The sequence below is a fragment of the Gigantopelta aegis genome, chromosome 7 (assembly GCF_016097555.1).
Source record: "Gigantopelta aegis isolate Gae_Host chromosome 7, Gae_host_genome, whole genome shotgun sequence".
NCBI lineage: Eukaryota > Metazoa > Mollusca > Gastropoda > Neomphalida > Peltospiridae > Gigantopelta > Gigantopelta aegis.
Window position 1 is genome coordinate 2,136,547 of NC_054705.1, and position 7,792 is coordinate 2,144,338.

Here is a 7,792-nt window from a genome sequence, read left to right on the forward strand (position 1 = left end):
TGTAGTACATTAATATTATGCAAACAATTAACATTGTATTACATAATATGTAAAAGTTAAACTGTACTATCAAATCCGTTATGATTTTTAGTCTCATTTCAGTGTTATTTTGGCCCATTTCGGTCCCTTTCGGTGTTTCGTCCGACCCGGAATTACCAACAGACAAGGCTACAGCTTCTTCCTACCCCCCCCCCCCCCCCCCAAAAAAAAACAAAAAAAACAAACAAAAAAAAACAATACAAAACAACATCAACAAAAAAACACAACAAAATCACAACAAAAACAAAAACAAACAAAAAACACAACAAAAAAACAACATCCAAACAAACGAAAAACAACAACACAAAAAACAATCGTCACCACTTCATAACATTATTGGTAGCGCGGAAAACAAGAATAACCTTTCAAGTGATGACTCAATGACAGTACTAAAGCACACTGATTTATTAATCATCAACTATTGGATGTCAAACATTTGGTATAGTCTTAGAGAGGAAACCCGCCACATGTTTCCATTAGTAGCAAATTATATTTTAAACACACTGTCTCACATGATAGCACATAACTCGGCCTTTGTCATACCAGTCGTGGTGCACTGGCTGGAAGGAGAAATAACTATAATGGGCTCACCGGAAGATGAGCGCTTTACCACTGGGCTAAATCCCACCCCCCGTTATAGTTAGCCTCTTCAGCTTAGGACTTACACAGAAGGAAACAGTAAATACACTGAAAGCATACATTGTAGAATGGTTCACAAATGGTCAAGTGTGCACTATGTACACAAACATATTCACTCAGCTTAGGACTTACACAGAAGGAAACAGTAGATACACTGAAAGCATACATTGTAGAATGGTTCACAAATGGTCAAGTGTGCACTATGTACACAAACATATTCACTCAGCTTAGGACTTACACAGAAGGAAACAGTAGATACACTGAAAGCATACATTGTAGAATGGTTCACAAATGGTCAAGTGTGCAATGTGTACACAAACAGATTAACTCAGCTTAGGACTTACACAGAAGGAAACAGTAGATACACTGAAAGCATACATTGTAGAATGGTTCACAAATGGTCAAGTGTGCACTATGTACACAAACATATTCACTCAGCTTAGGACTTACACAGAAGGAAACAGTAGATACACTGAAAGCATACATTGTAGAATGGTTCACAAATGGTCAAGTGTGTAGTGTGTACACAAACAGATTAACTCAGCTTAGGACTTACACAGAAGGAAACAGTAGATACACTGAAAGCATACATTGTAGAATGGTTCACAAATGATCAAGTGTGCACTATGTACACAAACAGATTAACTCAGATAACAAATAACTACACACACTACAGTGTCACGGTCATCTGTGCACGCCTCGATGAACCTAAATCAAGGCCTCTATCCATGTTTCACGCTTTATCCGGATATGATACCACGTCAGTATTTCGAGGCACGGGAAAGAAATCATTCTTGCAGGCATGGCCTACATCTGATGCGGTCACAAATGCTTTTAAACATCAGACCACACATCCCTTTTAGCAGGGTTGATTTGGGCTCGAGCGACTAGTTATAGTATATGACAAAACAAGCGATTTGGTCGATATAAACAGTGGACGTATGGATGATGGAGAAGGAGTCACATTAGCAATGTACCTACCCCTCTAAGAATCTGGATCAGTGACCAACAATACCCCATTTAAAAAAAAATAAAAAAATTCCATAACGAAGGTGAAAAATCTAATATTTACGTTTTTTGTTGCAGCCATATTGGATGTTGGTACCTTGCCCGGAATCTGTTTCAGTGACCTCAAAACTCCTCATTTGATACCTCATTCGTCAATCTGTGACTTCTAAATCCAGAGATATATGATATTTCAGTTTCGCTGGTGGCCATTTTGGATTTTGGCCACCATCTTGGAAAATCGGAAACGATCAAGATGACTCCTAAGCTAAAATAAACTGATAGGTTCATACGATACGCAATGCCAAATGCGATACTTTTTTCTGCCAAGTAAGACTAAAGTTGCTAATCCACCTGACACTAGAAGTTGCACTCATGAAACGAGTTTTCACGTCCTGGCGTTGAATTACTATCCTTGGCTGGACGGGTTTTGGGCAGTCACTGGCTACCCATGTCTGTTGTACCCTATTCAGACGTATCAGAACAGTTGATGGGTGGTACCGGAAGTGTCTTGTTCCTTAAATTATGGATAAGTCAGCACGTAACATCCCACGCACCTGATTCCATTAATTGCTAGTAAATCGAGGCATTCTGTCCGTTCATTTTCAGTAAATCGAGGAATTTTGTTTCAGTTTTCTCCCGACGAAACGTTGAGATTTTAAACTGTTATTAAAACATTTGATTAAAAAAATCGTGTTTTTTTCGGGTTTTTTCTGGTTGATTTGTTTTAGAGTGGGGTGGAGGTGGGTACGCAATCCTTTGGCCATCACTGTAACACATGTTGACAACAACATTCCCTGCAGTTGGTGTTACATTGTTCTAATTATTGGGGTGAGAATTAAATAAACACCATTATTGAGGATTTGTACCACGCACTGCAACATGAACAAAACATGGTTCATCAATACAAAATAGTATCCTAAAAATACTGCGTTTTTAAGCCGTTCAGTATATTTATTATGTTACAAGTGTACTGCAATATGAAAAAACAAAAAAAACATTATAGATCCCACACCATGTAATATTGTTGTAACTGCATGAACAGAAAACAGAATATACGCACTACAGCTGCAATAAAACATGGATGATCAATAAAAAAATAGTCTCCAAAATATGTTGCGTCTTTTAAGCCATTAAATATATTAATTTGTTAAAAGTATATTGCAATATGAAAAAGACATGTTTTTTATCCTGCATCATGTAATCGTGTTGTAACTGTATGGACAGAAAACAGAATATTTTGTTATTTGTTATTATGTTGTTTGGAAATATAAATATATCATATGCAAATTATTATATTCTGTCACTCCAGCACTCTTATTCAATTGTACTAAAACATAAAGCAATGAACACACACTTGCCCCCCCCCCCCCCCCCCCCCCAAGTTACCAAATGTTGTATTAATTCAGGTGATGCTGGCTACTGTTTAGTAGTTCAAACGAATGAAATAATCAAAGTCTAATGATTCCCAACAGACACAAAACAAAAACACATCAGCTATTGTGTCATTCATACATTCATTCATTCATTATGATCACCCCTGCGTGTGCTGTAACCTCACTGTGGTGCAAGGGTGTAACATTCTCTTTGAGAATGGCCAATACAGCACAAATTTAAGTTTAGAGTAAAATTCGGTGTCCGTAAAATTCTGTGATATTTGTATTTGTATTTTTGCACAGTTCTTTACACAGTTTTTGTTTAAACCTTGAATTTTTATATTGATGTTGATTTATTTATTTGCATTACCATAGTTTGACACCCAATAGCCGATGTATTTTTCGTGCTGGGGTGTCGTTAAACATTCATTCATTCATTCATTCATTCATTCATTATGATCATCTATGTGAAATTAGGTCCTTGAATGTGGTGTGCGTGGTGAGGTGAGGATCGTATTGTTCTCTGTGATAGATCTCGGCTACCGTGTGTCATTCATTCATTCATTCATTCATTATGATCATCTATGTGAAATCAGGTCCTTGAGTGTGGTGTGCGTGGTGAGGTGAGGATCGTATTGGTCACTGTGACGGATCTCGGCTACCGCGTGTCATACATTCATTCATTCATTATGATCATCTATGTGAAATCAGGTTTTGAGTGTGGTGTGCGTGGTGAGGTGAGGATCGTATTGTTCACTGTGATGGATCTCGGCTACCGCGTATCATACATTCATTCATTCATTATGATCATCTATGTGAAATCAGGTCCTTGAGTGTGGTGTACGTGGTGAGGTGAGGATCGTATTGGTCACTGTGATGGATCTCGGCTACCTCGTGTCATACATTCATTCATTCATTCATTCATTCATTATGATCATCTATGTGAAATCAGTTCCTTGAGTGTTGTGTGCGTGGTGAGGTGAGGATCGTATTGGTCACTGTGATGGATCTCGGCTACCTCGTGTCATACATTCATTCATTCATTCAGATCATCTATGTGAAATCAGGTCCTTGAGTGTAGTGTGCGTGGTGAGGTGAGGATCGTATTGGTCTCTGTGATGGATCTCGGCTACCGCGTGTCATACATTCGTTCATTCATTATGATCATCTATGTGAAATCAGGTCCTTGACTGTGGTGTGCGTGGTAAGGTGAGGATCGTATTGTTCACTGTGATGGATCTCGGCTACCGCGTGTCATACATTCATTCATTCATTCATTATGATCATCTATGTGAAATCAGGTCCTTGAGTGTGGTGTGCGTGTTGAGGTGAGGATCGTATTGGTCACTGTGATGGATCTTGGCTACCGCGTGTCATACATTCATTCATTCATTCATTCATTATGATCATCTATGTGAAATCAGGTCCTTGAGTGTGGTGTGCGTGGTGAGGTGAGGATCGTATTGGTCACTGTGATGGATCTCGGCTACCTCGTGTCATACATTCATTCATTCATTCAGATCATCTATGTGAAATCAGGTCCTTGAGTGTGGTGTGCGTGGTGAGGTGAGTATCGGATTGGTCACTGTGACGGACCTCGGCTACCGCGTGTGCTCGCATAATGCTTTTGCGCTAGACGTAAAAAAATAATTAAAGTTTCAAAACTCTTTGATTCATGTAAAGTTCTAAAAATATACTTTACCTTGATATTTGTATTGTTTTGTACTTGCCCCCACAACTCTTTACACTGTCGGTTTACATAATTGTATAAATAATGTTTCAATATACTTACTTTTTCTGACACCCAATGGCCAATGTGTATTTTTGTGCTGGGGTGTTGTTAAACATTCATTCGTTCATTCATTCATTCACTCATTCATTCTATATACAATTAAAATGAAATGTAAAGACCTGGGCGAAGCATAAACATCACATAGACTGTAGAACAATTATGTACTGCGTAATGAACGTATTGCGAAATGCCAACAGTTGCCCAACTTTCAATTTGAAAGTATTGCGATGTCAGCTGTTGTATATATTAAAATGAATGAATGAGTGTTTAACGACACCCCAGCACGAAAAATACATCGGCTATTGGATGTCAAACTATGGTAAATGCAAAAACAATTGTTTTATGATCAACATGAATATAAAAATTCAACAGTTAAATAAAAACACAATGTAACGGACTGTGTAAAAATACAAATATCACAGATAGATATAATTAAAATTGAGAATAAAACTCGGTGTCACGTAAAAATTGTAAAATACGTTCTGGATGGAATCGAAATGATTCCATCACATTACTTTGGCCAAAAATATCTTTTCGAGTTTCATGAAGATGCTTACACTCCACAAAAATGTGGCGTACCGTCAGAGTACGCCGACAGTACTCACACTGAGGTGGAGGATCTTTCTTTCAGATAAATGAATGGGTGAAGTGAGTGTGACCGATGCGGGCACGACACAAGACTACTTCATCCTTCCTGCACTGTCTATAGGAGGACTGCCACTCTCTCAAGACTGGCTTGATAGCATGAAGCTTGCTCGCAACCTCACCTTCCCAATCACGTTGCCAAGTCGAAAAGATAAATTGGTTGATATTATTTTTAAAATCAGTATAAGGTACACCAACCCTGGCATGAGGCAAATCCAAAGCAGACTTGGCAGCTGAATCTGCCTTTTCATTACCCCTGATGCCAACATGGCTGGGCACCCAACAAAATACAACATCTTTGTTGGCAATTGATAAAAAAAACACTTTGGTATCACCATCCCAATTAAGGGATGGTCCAGATTCATATTGCGTAAAGCTTGGAGACACAAAAGTGAGTGTAAAAATAATAAATTTGGATACTATTGAATCTTTGATTTCTTCTAAGGCTTTAATGACTGCCCAAACTTCAGCACTAAAGATTGATGCTGAGTCGGGCAGTCGCATGGAAAGTATTGTGTCTCATGGAAAAACTGTAGCACAAGCCACAGAATTCCCATCCCGTGATCCATCTGTATACACAGGAATGTAATCACGGTACTTGTCCTGAATTTCCATGAACAATTGTTTATAAACTACAGCATCTGTACGATCTTTCTTCAGATGCGCCAGATGGAACACAATTTTAGGTGGTGTAATACACCATGGTGGTAAAACAAAATATGAAGGAGTTTCCAAAGTGTCAGTTAAATCAATGTTGGAAAGCGACAAAAAACGCTTAATGCGAAGACCAAATGTACGAGTAGCATTTAGCCTTGCATTAAACAACTTCATATATTTGTTGTCAAACACAGCATCATGAGCTGGATGTGTTGGTTAAGATTTAATCTTGGCAGCATACTGCAGAGAAAGCTTTGCACGTCTAGCACCCAAACAAGGTTCGTGTGCATCAACGTACAAGCTCTAATATAAATATTGAGAGCTTTTAAGCCCTTCTGTTTAACATATTTAAGTTGGGGCACAAAAGATAGCTTCCTGTCAAATATAACCCCCAGAAATTTAGTCTCCTCCACAACTGGAATTGGATTTTTGTCCAAAAACAACTGTGGATCTAAGTGAAGACCTCTTTTCTGGCAGATATGCATACAAACCGTTTTTGCCTTTGAGAATCTAAAGCCATTGTCAGTTGCCCATTGGTGAAGTTTATTCAAACAAACCTGCAACTTACGTTCAATGATACTCATATTGGACGATCTTTAGCAAATCTGAAAATCATCGACATATAACGAGCAATCGACACCAGGTGTTAAACACTGGGTGATGTTGTTAATTTTCACAGAAAATAGAGTTACAGACAGGATACTACCTTGAGGCACACCCATCTCCTGTGGGTGAATGTCGGACAAAGTCGACCCCACCCGGACTTTAAAAGATCTATCTCTTAAAAACTGAGATATAAAAACTGGAATCGACCTCTTAGTCCCATGCCATGGAGGTCGTTTAAAATCCCATACTTCCACGTGGTATCGTAAGCGTTCTCCAAATCAAAAAACACTGAAACCAAGTACTGATTATGGATGAAAGCTTCCCTACAAAACGTTTCAAATCTAACAAGATGATCAACCGTGCTACGTCTAGATCTGAACCCACACTGCACGTTAGTGAGCAATTTGTGAGATTCAAGATACCAGACAAGTCTACGATTGATCATTCGTTCCATGGTTTTACAAATGCAACTTGTCAAAGCGATAGGGCGATAACTAGTAGGATTGGTTGGATCCTTACCAGGCTTGGGAATAGGAATGATAATAGCTTTCCTCCAATCAGAAGGAAAGTCACCAGAAATCCAGATGTTATTAAAAATATTCAAAAGAACCATCAAAGATGATTCAGGTAAATGTTTTAATAACTGATAATGAATTTCATCTGGACCTACTGAAGTATCATGGGCTCTACGAAGAGCATCCTGCAATTCCTCCATAGAAAAACGCCTGTTGTACACTTCAGCATTTTCAGATGAGAAATTAATGGACTGCTTTTCAGCTTTAGTTCTGACAGATGTAAAAGCATCTGTACTGAAAGCAGAAGATGAGTTATGAGAAAAGTTGTCTGCCAATGTATTAGCAATGTCATGATGAGACGTGACATCCGTATCATTGACAGACAAATGATGAACTGTATTACTGGATTCTTTACCTTTGATTTTACGGATCCTATTCCAGACAGATTTCACTGATGTTTGTGAGTTCAACTTGGAGACAAAAGTTCTCCAAGATGTTTTCTTACTCTGTCTAATCTC